Source organism: Zingiber officinale, chromosome 8A (genome assembly GCF_018446385.1).
Source record: "Zingiber officinale cultivar Zhangliang chromosome 8A, Zo_v1.1, whole genome shotgun sequence".
NCBI classification, from domain to species: Eukaryota; Viridiplantae; Streptophyta; class Magnoliopsida; order Zingiberales; family Zingiberaceae; genus Zingiber; species Zingiber officinale.
This window is the reverse complement of record NC_056000.1, coordinates 136,072,392-136,094,964: the sequence shown is the minus strand read 5'-3', so window position 1 is coordinate 136,094,964 and position 22,573 is coordinate 136,072,392.

Sequence of the window (22,573 nt, the reverse complement as noted above, 5' to 3'; positions counted from 1 at the left end):
AGACTCCCTAAGCTCTAAACTAGTGCGAATCAGGAAGAGAGTAAACTGGATGTCTGATCCACCAACTCTGGTGGAGTATGTGCTATCATCAACCCTCTCGAGGTTGTGATAGAACTGTGTGCACAAATCCTGGTTTACTGTATTGTTGTAGTAAACCAGTTTCCCTAACTGATAATATTCTATCATCTAGACTGCGGGATGATAGAACTGGGCAAAAAATGCCTATCCTACATACCTAGGTTTTATAGATTCAAATGTAAACCTAGCAAAGTCTACCCTATGCCGCTCTGAGGGGAATCTAGGATCCGTAGATGGAGTCCTAGCCGGTGTAGGATCAGCATGTCGGCGTTTTCTGATTTATGCAACATATAACAACAAATGCATAAAAATAATATAAAAGGACAATAGGATGGTTGAAAATATACCTAGGAGGCATTGTAGGAGGATTGGATGGGTTGAAGGCGTCTTAGAGGGGAGAAATCGCCTCGGCAGCGCGTGAGGAAACGAGCAGAAACGAACAGAGAAAGGTTCTGTTCGTGGTGAATTTAGATATTGAAGGCGCCTTGAACGCTTTTTAAGGCGCCTTGAATGTTCCATTGGAGGCACCTTGGAGACGGTCCGAGACGCCTTAACTAAAGTCGACGGAACTTTTCCCGCCGTTTTCTAGGGCACCTCCTTTGTATAGGAGGCGCCTCCGAGAGTCTTTACGATTTTTAATTTTGAACAAGTTTTTAATTTTGAAAAAAATCTTTAGTTAACGAAATTTTGTAAAGTTATTAATTAATTAAGTTTTGAAAAGTATTAACGTTAATTTTGAAAGAAATTAAAACGTTAATTTTGAAAAAATGTTTTAGTTAATTAAATTTTGAAAAGTATTTAAGTTAATTAAAATTTGAAGAATGTTTAAGTTAATTAATTTTAATTAATTTTGAAAATAATTGAGTTAATTAAATTTGAAAAATGTTTAAGTTAATTAATTTTGAAAAATAAGTTAATTGATTTTGAAAAATATTTAAGTTAATTAAACTTGCAGATCATTAGGTTAATTTAAATTTAACAAAATGTTAGTTCAATTTAGTATTAATTTAATTTTAATTTAATTCTAGTTTAATTTTAATTTTTAATTTTAATTTAATTTTAACTTTATTTTAATTTTTATTTATAATTTGATTTTAATTTTAATTTTGATTTAATTTAATTTTTAATTTTAATTTATTTTATCCTTAGTCATATCACCCGATCTAGATTTTCAATCAGGGAATCCTATAATATTGTGAGATTAATTAGGTTCAATTTTAAGGTTTGGTTTAATTTTGTGTTAGATTCATGTTTAGCTTTGGGTTCAACAAATAGATATTCTTTGGATAAACTTCTGGGCTATGGTGAGTCACAAGGACATCATTAAAGTTACCATGCCTTCGAGGTTTTCCAAATAGTCATACCCATTGAACTTAGTACAAAACCTTGGTCTAACTGATTAGGATCCATAAAGGGTAGCTTCGGTCAGTTCCACTTAGCCAAATGCACCAGGTCGAAGCCATATCTTCCTAGACATGCGATGACTAAGCTTCCCTAATGTACTATCATCCAATACTTCACCAGTACCGTGAGTCAAGTTAAACCTAGCCCTTTTTATTCTAACCTTAATTACCCTGTCAGGTAGTCTACTCTTGGTTACCCTTGTCGGGTAGATTAAGTTTTGGAGGTGCTAGCTATTCTGGAGCCTTCCCTTAAATTTTAAGATTTTGTAAGAATTTAATTTATAAATTTGACTTAAATTTAGAATTAATCTGAATTTTTAGTTTGAATTTAATTTGATTTAATTTAAATTTTAAATTTAATTTGATTTTTTATTTAATTAAATTCTTTTTATTAAGATAGTTTTTCTACTAGCTCCCCCTGGATCATAGATTTGATATGGTCTATCGAGGTAATGTATTTGATCCTTGGGGATCCAATATTGACCAAATCCAGCTTGATTGATCAGGTTGGACTTGGGTACTCATGCTTGGACTGATTTACTATTTGGTCTGTTTACTAAGGATAGATAAGATCTATATTTCCTTTTGGTTTTATATCCTAGCCCAGTTTTGTTGTAAACAGCTCTTTGTGTCCCAAGAATTAGGTCAAGTTTCTTGGAGCCCAAAGAAAACCGTTCTAACATTTTCTCCAAATCCTTGACTTGAGTTTTCATACTAGAATTTTCTTCCTCAAGTTTTTGGACTTGAGTTGAACTTCCAGTCTGAATTGGGTCAGGCAAGGTTTTGGATAGGGGTGGCAATTTTTGACCCGACACGAAAACACGACCCGACCCGAACACGAAAAAATCAGGTTAGGGTTGGGTAGTTTCAGGTTCGGGTCGAAATCGGGTCGACCCATTGACCCAATTAATAAACAGGTCGGGTTCGGGTCAACCTGAAATGACCCAATTACAACCCGCGAACCCGTTTATAAATAATTATAAATTTAAACTAAAATTACAAATTTAAAAAAGTTAAAAACCCTAAACATAAAGATATGTTATGCTATTGATTGCAATGTTGCTATAGCTTATCATTTATGATATGAATTTTCAATTTGTTTAGATAAATGTTATTTTTAATTTTTAATTTAATATACAAATTTTATTTAATGAATTCAGGTCATATTCGGGTCAAACGGGTCAAACAGGTTAAATGGGTCAAACGGGTCAAACGGGTCGAACGAGTTAAACGGGTTAAACGGGTCAAACGGGTCAAACAGGTTAAACGGGTCGGGTTCGAGTCGGGTTCGGGTCAAGTGCAAATAAACAGATCAGATTCAGGTTGAATATTTTTACCCGAATTAATAATCAGGTCGGGTTCAGGTTGTCATTTGCCAACCCGCCAACCTGCCAACCCGAACCTGTCAACCCGAACCCGAACCGAATTGCCACCCCTAGTTTTGGAGTTAGTCACTTCTTTAAGGACTGCTACTTCCTTTAGAAGTGACTTGACTCTAATATTCAATTTTGCTAATTTGCGTAATAAATAATTAACTAAATTATTTAGTCGAGGAATAGTTACAGTGGGGTCTGGCCCTTCGGAAACGGATACAAATTCGTGGTTTCTTTCCGATTCTGCTTCCGACTCACTTTCGCTCTCGGACACATCGAGTTCGTTGTCAGTATCTTCTGAGGACGATTCGTCCCATGTCGCCTTGAGGGCTTTCTTCCTTCGCTTCTTTGCGTCCTTCTGATTAGGGCAGTTGACATTGATGTGCCCCTTCTGGTTGCACCCGTAGTAGATCACCTTGAACTTTACTTTTGAATTGGGTTGAATCTCCTTGGATTATACTGCCTTCTTTAGGTCTCTTTTATTGAAGCCCTTCTTCTTCTTGTAGAGCTTCTTCATGAGGTTTACGAGCTCAGTTGTCAGTTTATCGTCTTCATTGTCTGAGTCGGGTTATTCTTCCGACTCAGGTTCAGTTCTTCGTCATGATCTAGGTTCGCGAGTTCTGCTAGTACCTGCAAGCAAAGCTACACCTTTCTCGATTGGCTGTGCATTAGTCTGCTCATGTAGTTCAAACTCAGAAAATAATTCATCTAATTTTATACAAGATAAATCTTTGGAGACTTTGTAGGCATCTACCATTGATGCCCACAATGTACTCCTTGGAAAAGCATTAAGAGCATACCTGATAATATCCCTATTTTCGACTTTTTGCCCGATTCCGTGGAGGGAGTTGAGGATGTCTTGAATACGTGCGTGGAGTGAACTCACCGTCTCACCTTCCTGCATCTTTAGATTATATAGTTTATTAAACAATAAATCATGTTTACTTACTTTGGGGTCTGAGGTGCCCTCGTGCAGTTCTATCAGTTTCTCCCACAACACCTTTGCGGTTGAAAACGGACCAACTCTGTTGAGCTCCTCTTTGGTCAGGTCACATTGGAGGGTGCAGGTCGCTCTGGCATCGACTTCCACCTTCTTGATTAGGGATGGTTCCCAATTTTCGCAGGGTGTAGGCTTGCTATCTCCGTCGGTTGGTAGTTAAAATCCAGTCTTGACGATCATCCACGTCTCGAACTGGATTTTGAGGAAAGTTTCCATTCGTCCCTTCCAGTACCCGAAATCTTCTCTGGTGAAGAGCGGGGGACGAACGGTGCTGAAACCCTCTTGTTAGGCCATTGATAGTATGCAAAAAATAGAAGAGATGTCCCAAGACTAGGTCATGGATTAGCAGTGCGGGAAATAAAGTTAAGATTACGAGCTCGAGTGGTGTTGCACCAACTTCGAGCAAAAACTGATTCGTAAAAAGAATTAGAATGTAGCTATTAAGCTAGATTCTAATTGACTCCATAAAATCGAAAACACCACGAAAAAATTGCGTGATTGGTGGTTGCACCAAATCAACGCAACCCCGCTCTGATATCAATTGTTGGATCGAAAGCGCTAGGGGGGGTGTGAATAGCGCTCGTGGCTATTTCACGTCTCGAAATCGACTTCGTAAAACTCGATGAGTAATAAGATTAATAAAGCAGCGGAAATAAAAGGAGAACAATCACAACGCGAACACAGGTCGTTTACTTGGTTCAGAGCCTGTGATGACTCCTACTCCAAGGCCTGCGGTCGTTGACCGCTTTCGGTAGACAACAACTATAGAATTGATAAGAGTACAATAAGTGTTACAATTAAATGCACTAATCAAAATGTATACCGACAACAAGAGATGAAGAAAACGAAGCTCCGGGTCGTCGGAAGGTTGTCGCAACACTTCGAGATCATGTCGTTAGCAGCTTGTCGCAGAAGGATTGTTTGGATTGAGTTGTTGTAAGTGCTGCCTCGAACCTCTCTTTTATACTGTGCTAGAGGCACCTCCAAGCCTGTCCAAGGCACTTCCAGCCCGCCGAGTCGCACGGGTGGATCAACACAGGCCAGGTCGAACCTTATCTGGTTCAAGGCGCCTTCAAGCCTCCTCAAGGCGCCTTCCAGCCTTGGTCCGAGGTGCCTTCAATCCCAATTAAGGCGCCTCTAGCTCCTCTGGACAGCTGGCTTCGGCTTGCACCCGAGGCAAGCTCCATGGAGGTGCTTCGGACACTGTTCATCCGAGACTAAACTCTAGTTTTTAGCCCTGCAAAACATGTTAGTCTACAAATACAAACACATCCTGCAAAACCAAGTTAGCACAGATATTAATCATGATAATAGAATATTCTGACAGTCTTCTGATTGTCCGAGTCTGACTTCGGATTTTCGACCGGTAATCCTAGGTCGACCCGACGCCTACTGTTCCCTCTGCGGGGAACGCGTCCTCACCTACTCCACTCAGGAGATTTATCTGTTACCAGTACGATCCTCCAGATCGACTGGACTTTTGCTCGGCGCTCGATGCTTCCGGACTTTCTGCTGGACTCCCGCTTCCCGGCTCGTCTAGTCTTCCATTTGGTTCGTGACACCAAGACTTTCCACCTAGGATTTCCACCCCCTAGGACTTTTGCCTGAAGCCCTCGACCCGCCAAGACTTTCCGCATAGGGTTATCGGCCCCTATGACCTAGGGTTACCACCCTCTAGGATTTTCCACCTACCTAACCGCAGCTAGGACTTTTGCCTAAGTACCACTTAGGACTTTCTTGCAAGCTCCATGAACCTTGTTAGATAACAACATAACCTTAACTTTGAATTTTTTTTTTGACATTATCAAAATAATGGTTCGATCGTTGGATGCTTCCCGCACCAACAGAAAGCCCTAACTGTGGTTAGGCAAAGGGAAGTCCAAGTGGATTAAGGGGGATCACATGTTGACAAGGTAAAGTCCCAACTGTAGTTAGGCAAAGGAAAAAATCTAAGTGGGTAAAGGAGAACCATACTTGGTGATTGAAAGTCCAACAGAAAGTTGGCAAAGTCCAAGTGGGTCAAAAGGTTGATTAGACACTTGGTAGAGAAGTTCTAACAGGTCGCGATTAACTACAGGTTGGACAAGGGAATCTTATACTAAATTGGGTGAGTTAGGGTTGGAGAAATTGATTAAGTAATCAATTTGCATAAGTCTCAATCGTTCAGTGGATCGATTGAGAGACTATCATGAAGAGGTGCGGTGAATCGATCGAGTAATCGATTCAATTGGATCGATTGGGAGATTGTCCAGAGCAAATAAAAGGTGACTCAATCAATCAATTGGGTTGCGCCAATCAATCGAGCAGATGATCTATTGGGCACATTTTTATAGTGACAAATAACATCCTTTTGATTGATCAGCTGATCAATTAAGATTTTTTTTTTCGCGAAGCACAGTAGCTTCCTTGTGAGAGCGTGATTGATTGGGTAATCGTTTAGGAGAACTTGTGAGTGAATAGTGGGGTTCGTAATTGAATGGGTGATCATTAAGAAGGTCTGTAATTTATTGGATAATCGACTAAGTGACAAAGAAAATAACCGTTGTGAGGTTTGGATGACTAGATGCACTAGATTTGATGTGGCGATCGATTGAGGGTAATGTCAATCGATTGGAAACCCTAGATTGTGAGGTATAAAGGCGTTTGTGAAGATTCAAATGCAACTCTTCTTCTTCACTCTTCACCGTCGATTCTTGGGTGCTTGTAGACAAATTGATATTGGATTTTCCACCGCCAAGAGGCAAATACAAGCCATAAGAAAGCAAGCAAGGTTTTCATTTGTATTGCGTATTTTCTTCTTGTTTGCATTGTATTTCTTGTATGAGAGCTTGCACGAGGTTTCCCCACCTCTAAAGTGTTTCCGATAAGGAGTATTTTCATAGTGGAGAGTGTACTATGCGTGGATACTTAGATTAATCACCTCGTTGAAGTGGATACCAATTAAGTAAATTCGGGTGTTAACATTGCTTTGAGTGTTTTCTGCTGTAACTCATTATTGAATAAGTGATTGAAGCTAATCACCTCCTCTAGCTCAGCAGAGTGTCCTAATAAGATATTTTAGATTTTCTAAACATTTAGAAAATTTTAATTTTGTATTATGAGGTTAAAAGTTCAACACTGAACTTTAACTTCTCTTCAATTCTTTATTATTCCCCTTTGAACATTTTTTTTTTTATTTTCATTAAGAATTTTTCTTTTTGAATGTTTATTCAAACATGTCAGAGGGTTATGTTAGGATCTTAGATGACTAGAGGGGGGGTGAATAGCCTCTTAAAACTAAAACACAAATTTCTACAAAGAAACTTGTTAGCACAGCGGAATTGGGAAACTAAAACAAAGAGGAAACAAACACACTAACACACGGATTTACGAGGTTCGGGGATAACTTGCCCCTACTCCTCGGCGTGTCCGTAAGGTAGACGACCCCTTGATCTTCGGTAGATCGCACCCCGGATAAATTCCGGCTAAAGATCCTCCTTCTCGGTGGAGTAACCTCTCCATAAAGTCTCAAGGAATATATATGTTAAAGCACAAGACTTACAGAGCTCGGTGGCAAAGAAGAATGAACTAATGCTTACAACCACGCGAGAATCAGTGGAAACAGAGAACTCACAGATCGCAGTTTCTCACCCGAGAGCTCAAGAACTTCGCACACCACAACGATCAACAGAACGTTTTGTTTTCTTTTTCTTTCTTGCTTTCTTGTTCTTCTTTCCTCTCGCTTTTTACTGCTTCTTAAGCCCCTGTTCTCTGCTGTCACGGATCGTGGTCAATCTGCACAGAATCATCCAGCCAATCCCTCTTCCTCCTTACGGTTCTCGAACTCACACCAATGAAATCACGGCCTTCCGGTGTCTTGAGCTCGAATCAATCATCGAGTCAAGCGGATCGCGACGGATCACACCGATGGCGTTGATGCTTCAAATGCACCATGCGTCGAATCAGAAAGGCCATTTGTCGTATTCCTCTTATGGACTTAATTTGAAATTAGGCTTGGAATGATACCGTGATCCTGCAAACTCAAAAGCTAACACACAGAGGTTATATCACATAAATCAGCAGATCAAATGCGGTGGAGGAATCGCAGAAATCGAACAAATCTGGTTGTGTGTGGATCGGTCACGGACCGATCCATGGACCGATCAGACATATCCTGATCGGCTGCGTCTCCGATCGGTCGTGGAGACCGATCGGGCCGCAGTGGATCGGTCTCCACGACCGATCCATGCCTTCTTCTCTTCGCAATACCCTCTCGATCGGTCTCAAGGACCGTCAGATGACTCTGCCCAGGCCCTGATCGGTCTGAGACCGATCAGATTACTCGATGTGCTCTTGAGTGTTTCGGATCGGTCACGGATCGATCCATGGAAACTTGTTTCACCGGATCGATGCCGACCAATCCATCTTATGTATCCTGGATCGGTGCGGCCGATCCAATGTATCATGGAATGTCCACTTAGGTCCTTTCTGACCTATTCGAGAATGAGCTACGAGCCCTCTCCGACTTTGTCAGTCCGGAGAGCGAGCTCAGCCCTCTCGGGTCCGGTCCAGAGCGCAGCTACGAGCCCTCTCAGGCCTAGTCAGGAGGCAGCTACCGAGCCCTCTCTGACTTCGTCAGGTCCAGAGAACGAGCTACCGAGCCCTCTCTGACCTAGTCCGGAGAACGAGCTACCGAGCCCTCTCTGACTTCATCAGGTCCAGAGAACGAGCTACCGAGCCCTCTCTGACCTAGTCCGGAGAATGAGCTCTTTCCGAGCCCTCTCTGACTTCGCGTGCCAAGTTTCCAACTAGGACTTTTCCCCTCCACTTGATCAATCTTGATCATTAATCAAACCGAGTTTAATTAGCATCTGATACAAACTTAAATCCGTGTCAACATCAAAACAACAGCCAGGTCAGACTGTATCAACAATCTCCCCCTTTTTATTGTTTGACAACACGATTTAAGTTTAGATCAGAAATGTTCTTATTTTCATAATTTTAGGGGAATCAAGATTCTCCCCCTAAGATGGATACACCACTAAGTCAATAACGGGAATCAAGATCCTTCCCGTTATCTTTGTTGGTTGCTACTCGGAAAACCTAGAGGTTCCACTGTACAAAAATTTTGTACAAAGGTCTAAACCTTTTCCTAGCTACCATGTGTTCTTTTAAATTAAATTTTGGATCGCCTGCGGAACTTAACACGTTTGATCCAAAACTTAATCTATTTGTTCTTTTAGGTTTTGACTTGGATCTCCTGCGGAACTTAACACGTTCGACCCAAGTCTCCTTAAGTTATTAATTCCATTAAATATTAATTTCCATAAAAGGTTCCCAGTACTGACGTGGCGAGGCACATGGCCTTCTTGGATATGGGAGCAACCACTACCGACTAGACAAAACCTTTAATAGAAAGCTAATATTTAATTTCCTAAAATAACTTTAGGTTAACCAAAGAGAACAATCAAATCACAAGGAAAAGAAAGAAAACAAAAGAACACAACATCGAAAAACATATTCGAAATACTAGAACGTAAGCCTCTTGTATTTGGTATTATTTCCATAAATAACTAGCATGATGCGGAAATAAAAATTACTAGTTATACCTTGTAGAAAAACCTCTTGATCTTCTACCGTATTCCTCTTCTAACCTCGGACGTTGTGTGGGCAACGATCTACCGAGATGAGAAACCACCAACCACCTTCTTCTCCTCCAAGCAAGGTTCGGCCACAAAGGAAGAACTTCACCAAAGAAGAAAACCAAAATACTAACCAAGCTCCAAGAGATGCTAGCTTTCTCTCCTTCTTCTTCTTCTTCTCCAAGTAGTATCCGGCCACCACAAGAGCTCCAAGGAAGGGAGAGAGGTTCGGCCACCACAAGAGGAAGAGAGGGAGAGGATGGCCGGCCACACCAAGGAACAAAAGAGGGAGAGAAAATAATAGAGGTTGTATCTCATGAAAGCACCCTCACCCCTTCTTTTATATTCCTTGGCCTAGGAAAATTAGGAAATTTAATTACAATAAAATTTCCTCAATTTCCTTGACATGATTTAATTTAGAAAAATAAAATAAATTTTCCAAATCAATCTTCAATGGCTGGCCACATTATTGGAGAACAAATTGGACAAGTTTTAATCAACAATTAAAACTTCCTAATTTGTTTTCGGAAATTAAAAAAATAAAATTTCTCTTTAAAATCTCTTCATGGTTGATAAAAGGAAATTTCTATAATTTTAATTTTATCAACATGTGAATAATTTTTAAAGAAAAAATAAAACATCTCTCCAATCTACAAATAAGGAAAGAGATCTAATCTCTTTCTTTAATCTTTTATAGATCTTTTACAAGAGAGATATTTTAATTTTAATTCTCTTTAAATTATATCTTCCACATAATAATAAAAATTAAAATTAAAATCCCTTTTTAATTTAATTTAGCCGGCCCCCACTAGCTTGGGTTCAAGCTAGGGCCGGCCACCCAATAATATACCTAGGCCGGCCCTAGCTTGTTCCCAAGCTAGCTTGGCCGGCCCCTATTGGGTGGGTTTAGAAGGTGGGTATAGGTGGGTATAGAACTCTATAAATAAGAGGCTACGATAGGGACCGAGAGGAGGAATTGGTTTTGGTCTCCCGATAAAATTAAGCATCCCATGTTCGCCCCGAACACACAACTTAATTTTATCAATGATAATTCATTCCACTAGAGAACTATCATTGAACTACCGCACCAATCCCAAATTACATTTTTGGGCTCCTTCTTATTATGAGTGTGTTAGTCTCCCTGTGTTTAAGATATCGAATGTCCACTAATTAAGTGAGTTACTGACAACTCATTTAATTAATATCTAAGTCCAAGAGTAGTACCACTCAACCTTATTGTCATGTCGGACTAAGTCCACCTGCAGGGTTTAACATGACAATCCTTATGAGCTCCTCTTGGGGACATTATCAACCTAGTATCTCTAGGACACAGTTTCCTTCTATAATCAACAACACACACTATAAGTGATACCATTTCCCAACTTATCGGGCTTATTGATTCATCGAACTAAACCTCACCCATTGATAAATTAAAGAAATAAATATCAAATATATGTGCTTGTTATTATATCAGGATTAAGAGCACACACTTCCATAATAACCGAGGTCTTTGTTTCTTTATAAAGTCAGTATAAAAGAAACGACCTCAAATGGTCCTACTCAATACACACTAAGTGTACTAGTGTAATTATACAGTCAAGATAAACTGATACCTAATTACACTACGACCTTCTAATGGTTTGTTCCTTTCCATTTTGGTCGTGAGCTACTGTTTATAATTTATAAGGTACTGATAATATCATCTTCTGTATGTGACACCACATACTATATTATCTTCAATATAAATTAATTGAACAACTACAACTAAATGTAGAAAATTTGACCAAATGTGATTCTTTATTCATTATGAATGTTTACAAAGCTTAGGCTTTCAGTATACATTCCAACAATCTCCCACTTATACTAATGACTAAGCTGCCATATCTTCTACCATACATCTGATTCCCATTCCCTCCACATGCCGATCGAAAGCTTTCGCCGGAAGGGCCTTAGTGAAAGGATCTGCCAGGTTATCTGCTGATGCAATCTTGGCGATGACAACTTCTCCTCGCTTCACGATATCTCGTATCAGGTGGTACTTGCGCTCTATATGTTTACTTGCCTTATGAGCTCGTGGTTCCTTCGAGTTTGCAATTGCACCACTATTATCACAATAAATTGTGATAATTTTGGGCAAACCAGGAATCACATCTAAGTCCATTAGAAAGTTCCTGAGCCATACTGCTTCTTTAGCTGCCTCAGAGGCTGCTACATACTCGGCTTCCATGGTTGAGTCCGAAACGCATTTCTGCTTAACACTCCTCCATGAAATGACTCCACCTCCTAAAGTAAACACATAGCCTGATGTAGACTTACTGTTATCCCTATCTGATTGGAAATCAAAATCTGTGTAACCCACAAATCGTCTCCTTGGTAAACTAGCATATAATCTCTAGTCCTTCTCGGGTACTTGATATATGCTTTACATTCAATGTCCTTGTCCGAGTTACTCGATATCTGCGACCATGTCCACAAAGCAGATATCGGTCTCGTATATACATCATTGCATACATTAGGCTTCCTACACCGAAGCAGAACCGCTTTCATGTCCTCTATCTCTTTTGATGTCTTTGGAGACATCTCTTTAGATAGAGCTACTCCATGTCTAAAAGGTAAGAAACCTTTCTTAGAATCCTGCATGCTAAAACGAGCAAGGATTGTATCTATATATGAAGCTTGGGATAGACACAACATTCTTTTCTTACGATCCCTTATAACTTTGATCCCAAGAATGTGTGCACATTCTCCTAAGTCCTTCATATCAAATTGTTTGGACAACCATACCCTTACGTCTGATAATACCTTGACATTGTTGCCGATTAACAAAATATCATCTACGTATAGTACAAGAAATACCACCACGTTTCCGTTACACTTCTTATATACACAAGACTCATCCGGACTTTGAATAAATCCATATGACTGGATTACTTCATTAAACCGGATGTTCCAAGACCTTGAAGCTTGCTTCAGTCCATAAATGGACCGATTGAGCTTGCACACTAGATGCTCTTTGCCTTTTTCAATGAACCCTTCTGGTTGCTTCATATGGATGTTCTCTTCAAAACTTCCATTAAGGAAAGCTATCTTGACATCCATTTTCCAAATCTCATAATCCATATGAGAAGCAATGGATAAGAGTATCCGGATAGACTTAAGCATGGCTACCGGTGAAAAGGTCTCCTCATAATCGATTCCCTCCTTTTGAGTGTACCCTTTTGCAACAAGCCTAGCTTTGAAGGTTTCTACCTTCCCGTCTGTCCCTCTTTTCCTTTTGTAGATCCACTTGCATCCAACGACTTTTACACCATCTGGTGGTTCTACAAGCTCCCAGACCTTATTAGAATACATAGACTCTATTTCAGAATTTATTGCCTTTTGCCAAGATACTATATCTATATCTTGGAGTGCTTCGTCACATGCCCGAGGATCAGGTTCATGTTTACCCGAAATCAAGTCCGAAGACTCTCCCAAAAACATGAATCTCTCTGGTTACCTCACAACCCTCCCACTACGACGAGGCACTGTCTGCGGTTGTGTATCATGTGTGACACATGTTGCAGTCTCTTGTGGTACTTCATCTTGTACTGTTGGTACTAAAGTAGATGTGTCCTCTCTCATTTCTTATAGAACAATTTTACTTTTGGGCTTGTGGTTCATTATATAGTCTTCTTCTAAAAACTAGGCATTGGTGCTAACAATGACCTTCTGGTCTTTAGGACTATAAAATAAACCACTTTCGTTCCTCTAGGATAACCCACAAACATGCAAACTTCTGTACGAGATTCTAACTTATCAGCATCTGCTTTCAGCACATGTGCTAGACTACCCCAAATCCGAATATGTCTTAGATTGGGCTTTCGCCCATTCCATAATTCTGTGGGAGTAGAAGGTACTGATTTAGAAGGTACTAAGTTCAGAACGTATACTGCTGTTTCCAGAGCATATCCCCAAAACGAATTTGGTAATTCAATAACTCATCATCGATCTAACCATCTCCATAAGAGTCCTATTCCTTCGCTCGCTACACCATTCTGGGGTGCAGACAATTGGGATTGAATCCCAGCCTCTGATAAGTAATTCCTAAACTCTCCTAAGAGGTATTCGCCACCACGATCAGATCGTAGTGTCTCGATACTTTTACCTAATCGTTTCTCCACATCAGCCTTGTATTCTTTGAACTTGTCAAAGCACTCGGACTTGCGGCGCATTAGGTAAATGTATCCATATCTTGAATAATCGTCTATGAAAGAGACAAAATATTCAAAACCTCCTCTTACCTGGACAGACATAGGACCACACAAATCAGAGTGAACCAACTCTAACACTTCTTTGGCTCTATACCCCTTGGCCTTGAACGGCCTCTTGGTCATTTTACCTTCTAAGCAAGATTCACAAGTTGGAAAATTTTCCAACTCTAATGAACTTAAAAGTCCATCGGCTATAAGCCTCTAAATCCTACTTAAATTAATATGACCAAGTCTTAGATGCCAAAGATATGCTTGGTTCATTTCTGAAGGTTCTTTTCTCTTATTAGAATTAGAAGATAAGTTATAAATTTCCATGTTTTTCTTTGTGGAAGAAATTGGATTTAAAATATACAAATTACCAACTAATGCACCAGAACAGATAATCACTTTATTTCTTTTAATAACTATATCGTTACTGAAAGAAACTGAAGTTTGTTGTAGAATCACTGGCCTGATGAAGATTGTTGTAGAATTCAGATACTAGGTCATAGTTGATGTCCCTTTCTAGGTAGACTAACGAGTCAAGTTTATAATAAGCCAGGGTTTCGGATACAGAGGGACAAAACTCATCCATGTACTTTCGATCCACAGATCGACAAGGGAGTAGTTTGAATGTCCTCTGTTGAAACGCTTGTTCAAACTGTTGGTTCGGAAATCTCGAAGAGGAAGAAGGTTGAGGTCGGGAGGGTGCCTGAGACTTGGATTTTTCAGCAGATGACTTAGAAGTACCCTCACTGGTTGATTTCTTCCTAAATAGGTCAAAAATGGGACATGGTCGGGGCAAATGGGAGTCCACGGGAGCCACAGAGTCAAGAACCGAGACAACACACAGAGATAAACTGTGAAAAGAAGCTAAACTGCCAAAAATGAACAGATTTTGGGGAGAAAGGAAGTTACCTGGGCGCCATTTGAGGCTTTCGGAGAAGATGAAGAGAAGAGTCGGGACTGAGGAGTGGTTCGGCTAGGGTTTTCGGCGTGAAATGAGAGGACGAAGATTGGGGGAAGTTAAAGAGGGTGATCAGATCATAAGATCGTACGGCTGTCCGATTAGGAAAAATCCTGACCGATCAGGGAACGTCCTGATCGGTCAGGGACTGTCCTGATCGGTCGTGGGGACCGATCAGAGGTCGATCAGTGACTAGTGACACGTGCCAGAACCCCTGATCGGTCTACAGACCGATCAGATATCGAACAGAGAGTGGAACTCTCCTGATCGGTCGTAAAGACCGATCAGATAGCATCCTGATCGGTCCCTGGACCGATCAGTGTCTGATAATCAGTGATTTCAGTCTCTGAAATTCGTATCGAAAGCTTTGAAACTTGGTTCAACAACTTCCAAGTTCAGAACCTAGAATCTGAAGAGCCCACAGATTATATTCAGTGATACCAATGAATATTTCCTAATGATGAGCTCTAATGATTTGGAATTATTTAGGGCTCGAAAGTTTCAGACACTTCATAACAAATGTGTCGAATCTCAAAGTTTCAAAACCAGAGAAGTTTGTTTTGTTTGTTTGCTGAAACTATGATATATAGTGAACCAAGGTAATAAATCTGACTCAGGCTATCGGTTCAAAATATATCCTTGCTATGAGTAGTTACAAGTTTGTCAAAATATGTCAAAATTTCTTCACCAACTTGTCCTATTTTCAATCAAAATCAGGAAGGTATCAATCAAGGGTATCATTCAACACATCAACAAGGTTAGATGATTTCTAGACACAGGTCCAACCAAGGTTCCTTGGTTGGAATATATGAGTAAGATCTAGGAGCCAAATACACATGAATTGTATAATGGCCTTCCCCATACTCAATTTATGTCTCTTCAACCTAATTATTCAAGGGATGCATGATACATTTTGAATAATTTGGTTGATCCTAGCATCTCACCCCATATTTAGCAAACAAAAATAATTTGTTAAACCTTATAGTTTGTGTGAGATGTCCCCAAGTTGCCCAAATTAATTTCCCAATTTCTCTTGTAGTTTTAGTTGTCCTTATTGATCATGATGAAATCCTAATGGCATATTGAGCCAAACACATCCCCAATTCTCTCCTTAAATGACTAAATTCATTTTCCGGAAGGGGTTTGGTGAAAATGTCGGCTAAGTTTGACTTTGACTCAACATATGTGAGTGCAATGTCTCCCCTAGCTACGTGATCTCTAATGAAGTGATGACGCACTTCAATGTGTTTGGTCCTTGAATGATGGACTGGATTTTTCGTTAGGTTTATTGTGCTAATGTTGTCACACAACACTTGCACTCCTTTATATGAAAGTCCATAATCTTCTAGAGTGTGAATCATCCACAACAATTGTGATACACTCTCTCCCATGGCAATGTATTCAACCTCGGTCGTTGAGAGAGCAACACAATGTTGCTTCCGACTTGACCAACTAACCAATGATGATCCTAAGAATTGGCAACCCACACTAGTGCTTTTCCGATCCAATTTGCATCCAGCATAATCAGAATCGGTATAGCCTATCAAATCAAAAGACTCCGTACGAGGGTACCACAGTCCTACTCTAATTGTGCCCTTGAGATATCTTAGAATTCTCTTAACTGCAGTTAAATGAGATTCCTTGGCACAAACTTGATATCTAGCGCACATACCCACAACAAAAAGTATGTCCGACCGACTAGCTGTGAGATATAGAAGACTACCGATCATGCTTCTATATTGCGTTAGATCAACTGGTTTCCCACTCTCATCATTGTCAAGACGAGTGTTTGTCGCCATTGGAGTGGATACTTCCTTAGAGTCACTCATTTTGAATTTTTTGAGCATCTCTTGAGTGTATTTCGTCTGATGGACATAAATTCCATCTCGAGTTTGTTTGATTTCAAGTCCAAGGAAGAATGTCAATTCTCCTACTAGACTCATCTCAAACTCACTTTCCATGTGAGAAATAAATTCATTCAAATAGCCCTTGTTATTTGAGCCACAAATTATGTCATCGACATACACTTGGGCTACAAAAATGTTTTCACCATCTCTACGCAGAAATAGTGTTAGGTCTATTTGGCCTCTTACAAAACCCTTTTCTAGTAAATATGTTGACAACCTTTCGTACCAAGCTCGTGGTGCTTGTTTAAGCCCATAAAGTGCTTTCTTGAGCTTGTACATGTGGTTTGGAGCTTCGGTATTCACAAACCCCGGTGGTTGTTCAACATAGACTTCTTCTTTAATAAAGCCATTTAAAAAGGCAAATTTAACATCCATTTGATAGAGCTTGAAACCTCTATGTGCAGCAAAAGCTAGCATCAAACGAATGGACTCTAATCGGGCCACGGGAGCATAAGTCTCATCATAATCGAGACCTTCGACTTGACTATAGCCCTTGGCTACAAGTCTTGTCTTGTTTCTTACAACTTCTCCCTTTTGATTTAACTTATTTTTGAAGACCCATTTAGTTCCAATAATGGTGGTCTTCTTAGGTCTAGGAACTAAGTCCCACACTTGGCTCCTTTCAAATTGACCTAACTCATCTTGCATAGCTATGATCCAATCAGGATCACGCAATGCCTCATCAACTAATTTTGGTTCAATCTCTGAAATCAATGCGACTTCATTAAACTCATTTCTAAAGATTGACCTAGTCCTAACCCCTTGTTGGATGTCTCCCACAATTTGGTCTTGGGGATGACTAGTGGCTATCCTAGATTGTCTTGGTGTTGGTGGTGCCTCATGAATGGTCTCACTAGGCACAGGCAAGGACTCAATATTAGGCAAAGGATCAGATTGAGTTCTTTGTTGCCTTTGCTCATTATCATCAGAGTCAACTTCGACTCTTTCTATGTTTCGATCATTCAAACTTAGCCTTCTAAGTTCAAATTGAATTTCTCCTACATCCCTTGATTGATCATTTAAGTTAGGGATTTCTTCAAAAGCTACATCAGAGGACTCTTCAATCAATTTAGTCCTATTATTGTAGACTCGATAGGCTTTGCTGGTGAGCGAGTACTCGACCAGTATCCCTTCATTAGCCTTGGCCGAAAATTTTCCAAGATGGTCCTTGGTGTTCAAAATAAACACCTTACAACCAAACACCCTAAGATGTTTAATTGTAGGGGGTTTTCTAAACCAAAGTTCATGGGGAGTCTTTCCTAAAAACCTATGTATCAGGATTCGGTTTTGCACATAGCAAGCTGTATTTACAGCTTCAGCCCATAAGTAACTCGGTAGTGAGTACTCATTGAGCATACTTCGTGCAACCTCTTGTAAGACTCGGTTCTTTCTCTCCACAACCCCATTCTGCTGTGGGGTCCTTGGAGTAGAGAACTCATGCCTATATCCCTTTTCTTGACAGAATTCTAAAAACCTATGATTTTGAAATTCCCCACCATGATCACTTCTAATGGTTTTAATTGTTGTTGATTTTTTATTTTCAGTTCTTCTACAAAAGGAAATAAAAATATCTATGGTTTGATCCTTAGTTTTCAAAAAGAAGGTCCATGTATACCTAGTAAAGTCATCAATAATCACTAAACAATATCTACTTCCATTTAATGAAATAACACTACTGCAATCAAACAAATCCATATGTAATAAGTCTAAGGCAGTAGTTGTACTTACAGCGCTTTTACCTTTATGAGGCGCTTTAGTTTGCTTACCCTTCTGACATGCATCACACAATTTGGTCTTTTGGTACTTGATGCTTGGTAAGCCTCGCACTAACCCTTTGTTGACCAGCTTCCGGATATTCTTCATGTTCACATGAGCCAACCTCCTATGCCAAAGCCACGATTCTTCTTCTTTTGACATGAAACACTTAGCAAGAGCATTAGTAGCACTTTTAAAAGAAACTTGATAGATGTTATCTACCCTTGTGCCTACTAGTACCGTGTCAAGTGTGTCAATATTTTTGACTAGACATTGACTCGAATGAAACTCAATTGTGTAACCCGTATCACACAATTGACTGACACTTAGGAGATTAAAAGTCATCCCCTTGACTAGAAGGACATTATTGATTTGGAGATATCCAGATATATGAATGTCTCCAACCCCTATAATCTTATGGCTACCATTATTACCAAAGGACACATTACCTCTATTTTTGTTTTGAATGGTAGAAAATAGTGACTTGTCCCCGGTCATGTGCTTGGAGCATCCACTATCAACAAACCAAGTTGATAGACGCTCCCCCTTTACCAATGCCTACAAGACACGAAAGATAGATGTTTTAGGTACCCAAATCTTGGGACCTAATGCATCTACAATGAAAGACTTAGGCACCCATGCCTTTGTTACCTTCTTCCTAGTCTCATGAACCCTAGAAACATGCGATCTATGAAATTAGGTTCTTGACACTAAAGAAATAAAGCTAGACTCCTTAGGTTAGTATCCTAATCCAGCCTTGTTGTAGACCGCCCTTTGGGCATTTAGAATCATGTCTAGGGTCTTAGAGCTAGTTGAGAATTTTTCAAGCATTTTCTTGAGTTTCTCAACCTCACCCTTCAAGGCCTTGTTCTCATCCTCAAGGACCTCTAGATGTAGGTCATCAACCTCATCTTCCCTAAGGGCCCTCAAGTTTTCTACTTCTTCTTTTAATGATTTATTTTCTGTTTTTGATTTTTTAAGCAAGGTAGACAAATGTGTAATAGTCTTATAGCATTTTTCTAAGTGAGAAGAGATTACCTCTTCATCATCCGAAGATGATGAAGCCGCGACTGAAGTGCTTGAGTCATCACTCTCGGACTCGGACTCCTCCCTTGCCATGAGAGCCAATTGCCGAGTACTCTTCTCCTTCTTCTCTTCCTCCTCCGATGAGCTTGAGGAAGATTCATCCCAAGTGGCCTTGAGAGCTTTCTTCTTCTTGGCTCTTTCCTCCTTCTTTTTGGCCCGTTCCTCCTTCTTGAGTTTTGGACACTCACTCCGGTAGTGGCCTTTCTTGCTACACTCATAACATGTAACATTAGTCTTATCGATATTTTGATCATTAGGTTTACCTTTTCCTTTGTATCTTCGGCTTCTTCTCATGATCCTCCTCACAAAATTTGCCATCTCGCTTGATGATGATCCACCTTCATCATCGGACTCGGAAGAGGATGTAGATGAAGAAATCTCTTTCTCCTTCTTCTTTTCCCTCTTTCTTCTTCCATCCTTGTTCTTTGGTCCTGCAACTAAGGCAATACCTTTATCTCTTTGACCTTTGTTAGCAAGTTCATGAAGTTCCATTTCACAAAAGAATTCGTCTAATTTAACAATGGAAAGATCCTTAGAAACCTTGTAGGCATCTACCATAGATGACCACAAGGCATTCCTTGGAAAGGCTTTAAGAGCATACCTTACTAGATCGCGATTCTCCACGCGTTCATCCACGGAATGTAGACCATTGATGATTTCCTTGAACCTCCCATGTAGTTCACTTACCGTTTCGTTTTCCTTCATGGTGAGATTTTGTAGTTGATTCAAGAATAGGTCCCTCTTGGCTATCCGAGAATCTCGAGTTCCTTCTTGGAGCTCGATAAGCTTGTTCCATAAATCTTTTGCACTCGAGAATGGACCTACCTTGACGAGTTGGTCCTTGGCAATCCCACATTGTAAAGTGACCACTGCCTTGGCATCGGCTTGTCCTTTGCGGGTTTGCTCGGTGGACCACCTCGAGGAGTCGAGTTCCTTACCTTCTTCGTCCTTTGGAGGCGTAAATCCTTCCTTTACAGAAAACCACATGGAGATATCAGTTTTGAGATAATACTCCATGCGACTCTTCCAATATTGGAAATCTGCTCCATCGAAGAAGGGTGGTCTGTTGGTGCTGAATCCTTCCTTCATGGCCATCTTCTTGCTCCTTAGGATGTTAGTCCAGATGAAGAGCACCAGGCTCTGATACCACTTGTTAGGATCTTAGATGGCTAGAGGGGGGGTGAATAGCCTCTTAAAACTAAAACACAAATTTTTACAAAGAAACTTGTTAGCACAGCGGAATTGGGAAACTAAAACAAAGAGAAAACAAACACACTAACACACGGATTTACGAGGTTCGGGGATAACTTGCCCCTACTCCTCGGCGTGTCTGTAAGGTGGACGACCCCTAGATCTTCGGTAGATTGCACCCCGGATAAATTCCGGCTAAAGATCCTCCTTCTTGGTGGAGTAACCTCTCCATAAAGTCTCAAGGAATATATATGTTAAAGCACAAGACTTACAGAGCTCGGTGGCAAAGAAGAATGAACTAACGCTTACAACCACGCGAGAATCAGTGGAAACAGAGAACTCACAGATCGCAGTTTCTCACCCGAGAGCTCAAGAACTTCGCACACCACAACGATCAACAGAACGTTTTGTTTTCTTTTTCTTTCTTGCTTTCTTGTTCTTCTTTCCTCTCGCTTTTTACTGCTTCTTAAGCCCCTGTTCTCTGCTGTCACGGATCGTGGTCAATCTGCACAGAATCGTCGCTGCAGCCAATCCCTCTTCCTCCTTACCTGGTTCTCTGAACTCACACCAATGAAATCACAGCCTTCATTGGTGTCTTCTGAGCTCGAACCAATCATCAGGAGTCAAGCGGATCGCAGCCAGATCACACCAGTAGCCGTTGATGCTTCAAATGCACCATGCGCCGCGAATCACAGCAGAAAGGCCATTTGTCGTATTCCTCTTATAGACTTAATTTGTAATTAGGCTTGGAATGATACCTGTGATCCTGCAAACTCAAAAGCTAACAGCACAGAGGGTTATATCACATAAATCAGGCAGATCAAATGCAGTGGAGGAATCGCAGAAACAGCGAACAAATCTGGTTGTGTGTGTGGATCGGTCACCAGACCGATCCATGGACCGATCAGGACATATCCTGATCGGTCCGCAGCTTGTCTGATCGGTCGTGGAGACCGATCAGACTGCAGGTGGATCGGTCTTCACGACCGATCCATGCCTTCTTCTCTTCGCAATACCCTCTCCTGATCGGTCTCCAAGACCGATCAGATTGCACTCAGTGTGCTACTGAGTGTTTCCTGATCGGTCTACAGACCGATCAGATTACACTCAGTGTGCTACTGAGTGTTTCCGGATCGGTCACCAGACTGATCCATGGAAACTTAGTTTCACTGGATCGGTCTGCCGACCGATCCACTGTCTTATGTATCACTGGATCGGTCTGCCGACCGATCCAATGTATCATGGAATGTCCACTTAGGTCCTTTCTGACCTAGTTCGGAGAACGAGCTACCGAGCCCTCTCCGACTTTGTCAGGTCCAGAGAACGAGCTACCGAGCCCTCTCCGACTTCGTCCGGTCCAGAGAACGAGCTACCGAGCCCTCTCCGACCTAGTCCGGAGAACGAGCTACCGAGCCCTCTCTGACTTCGTCAGGTCCAGAGAACGAGCTACCGAGCCCTCTCTGACCTAGTCCGGAGAACGAGCTACCGAGCCCTCTCCGACTTCATCAGGTCCAGAGAACGAGCTACCGAGCCCTCTCTGACCTAGTCCGGAGAATGAGCTCTTTCCGAGCCCTCTCTGACTTCGCGTGCCAAGTTTCCAACTTGGACTTTTCCCTTCCACTTGATCAACCTTGATCATTAATCAAACCGAGTTTAATTAACATCTGATACAAACTTAAATCCGTGTCAACATCAAAACAACAGCCAGGTCAGACTGTATCAACAGGTTAGAGGTAGCTAAAATACCTAAAAGTAAATCTTGATGATTGAAATAATTCTATTTCAATCAAAATCCTAAGTGTCAGTTAATTGTCATGTCTATTAGTCGATTGGTATTTTTGAGACAGTTGATTGACGTTTAAATAATTTAATAGTTTGCATTTTGAAATTACATAAGTAATTCTATAGTTTTTAAAAAAATCATAAAACTTCATGAAGACATTACTTATGTCAAGGATTATTT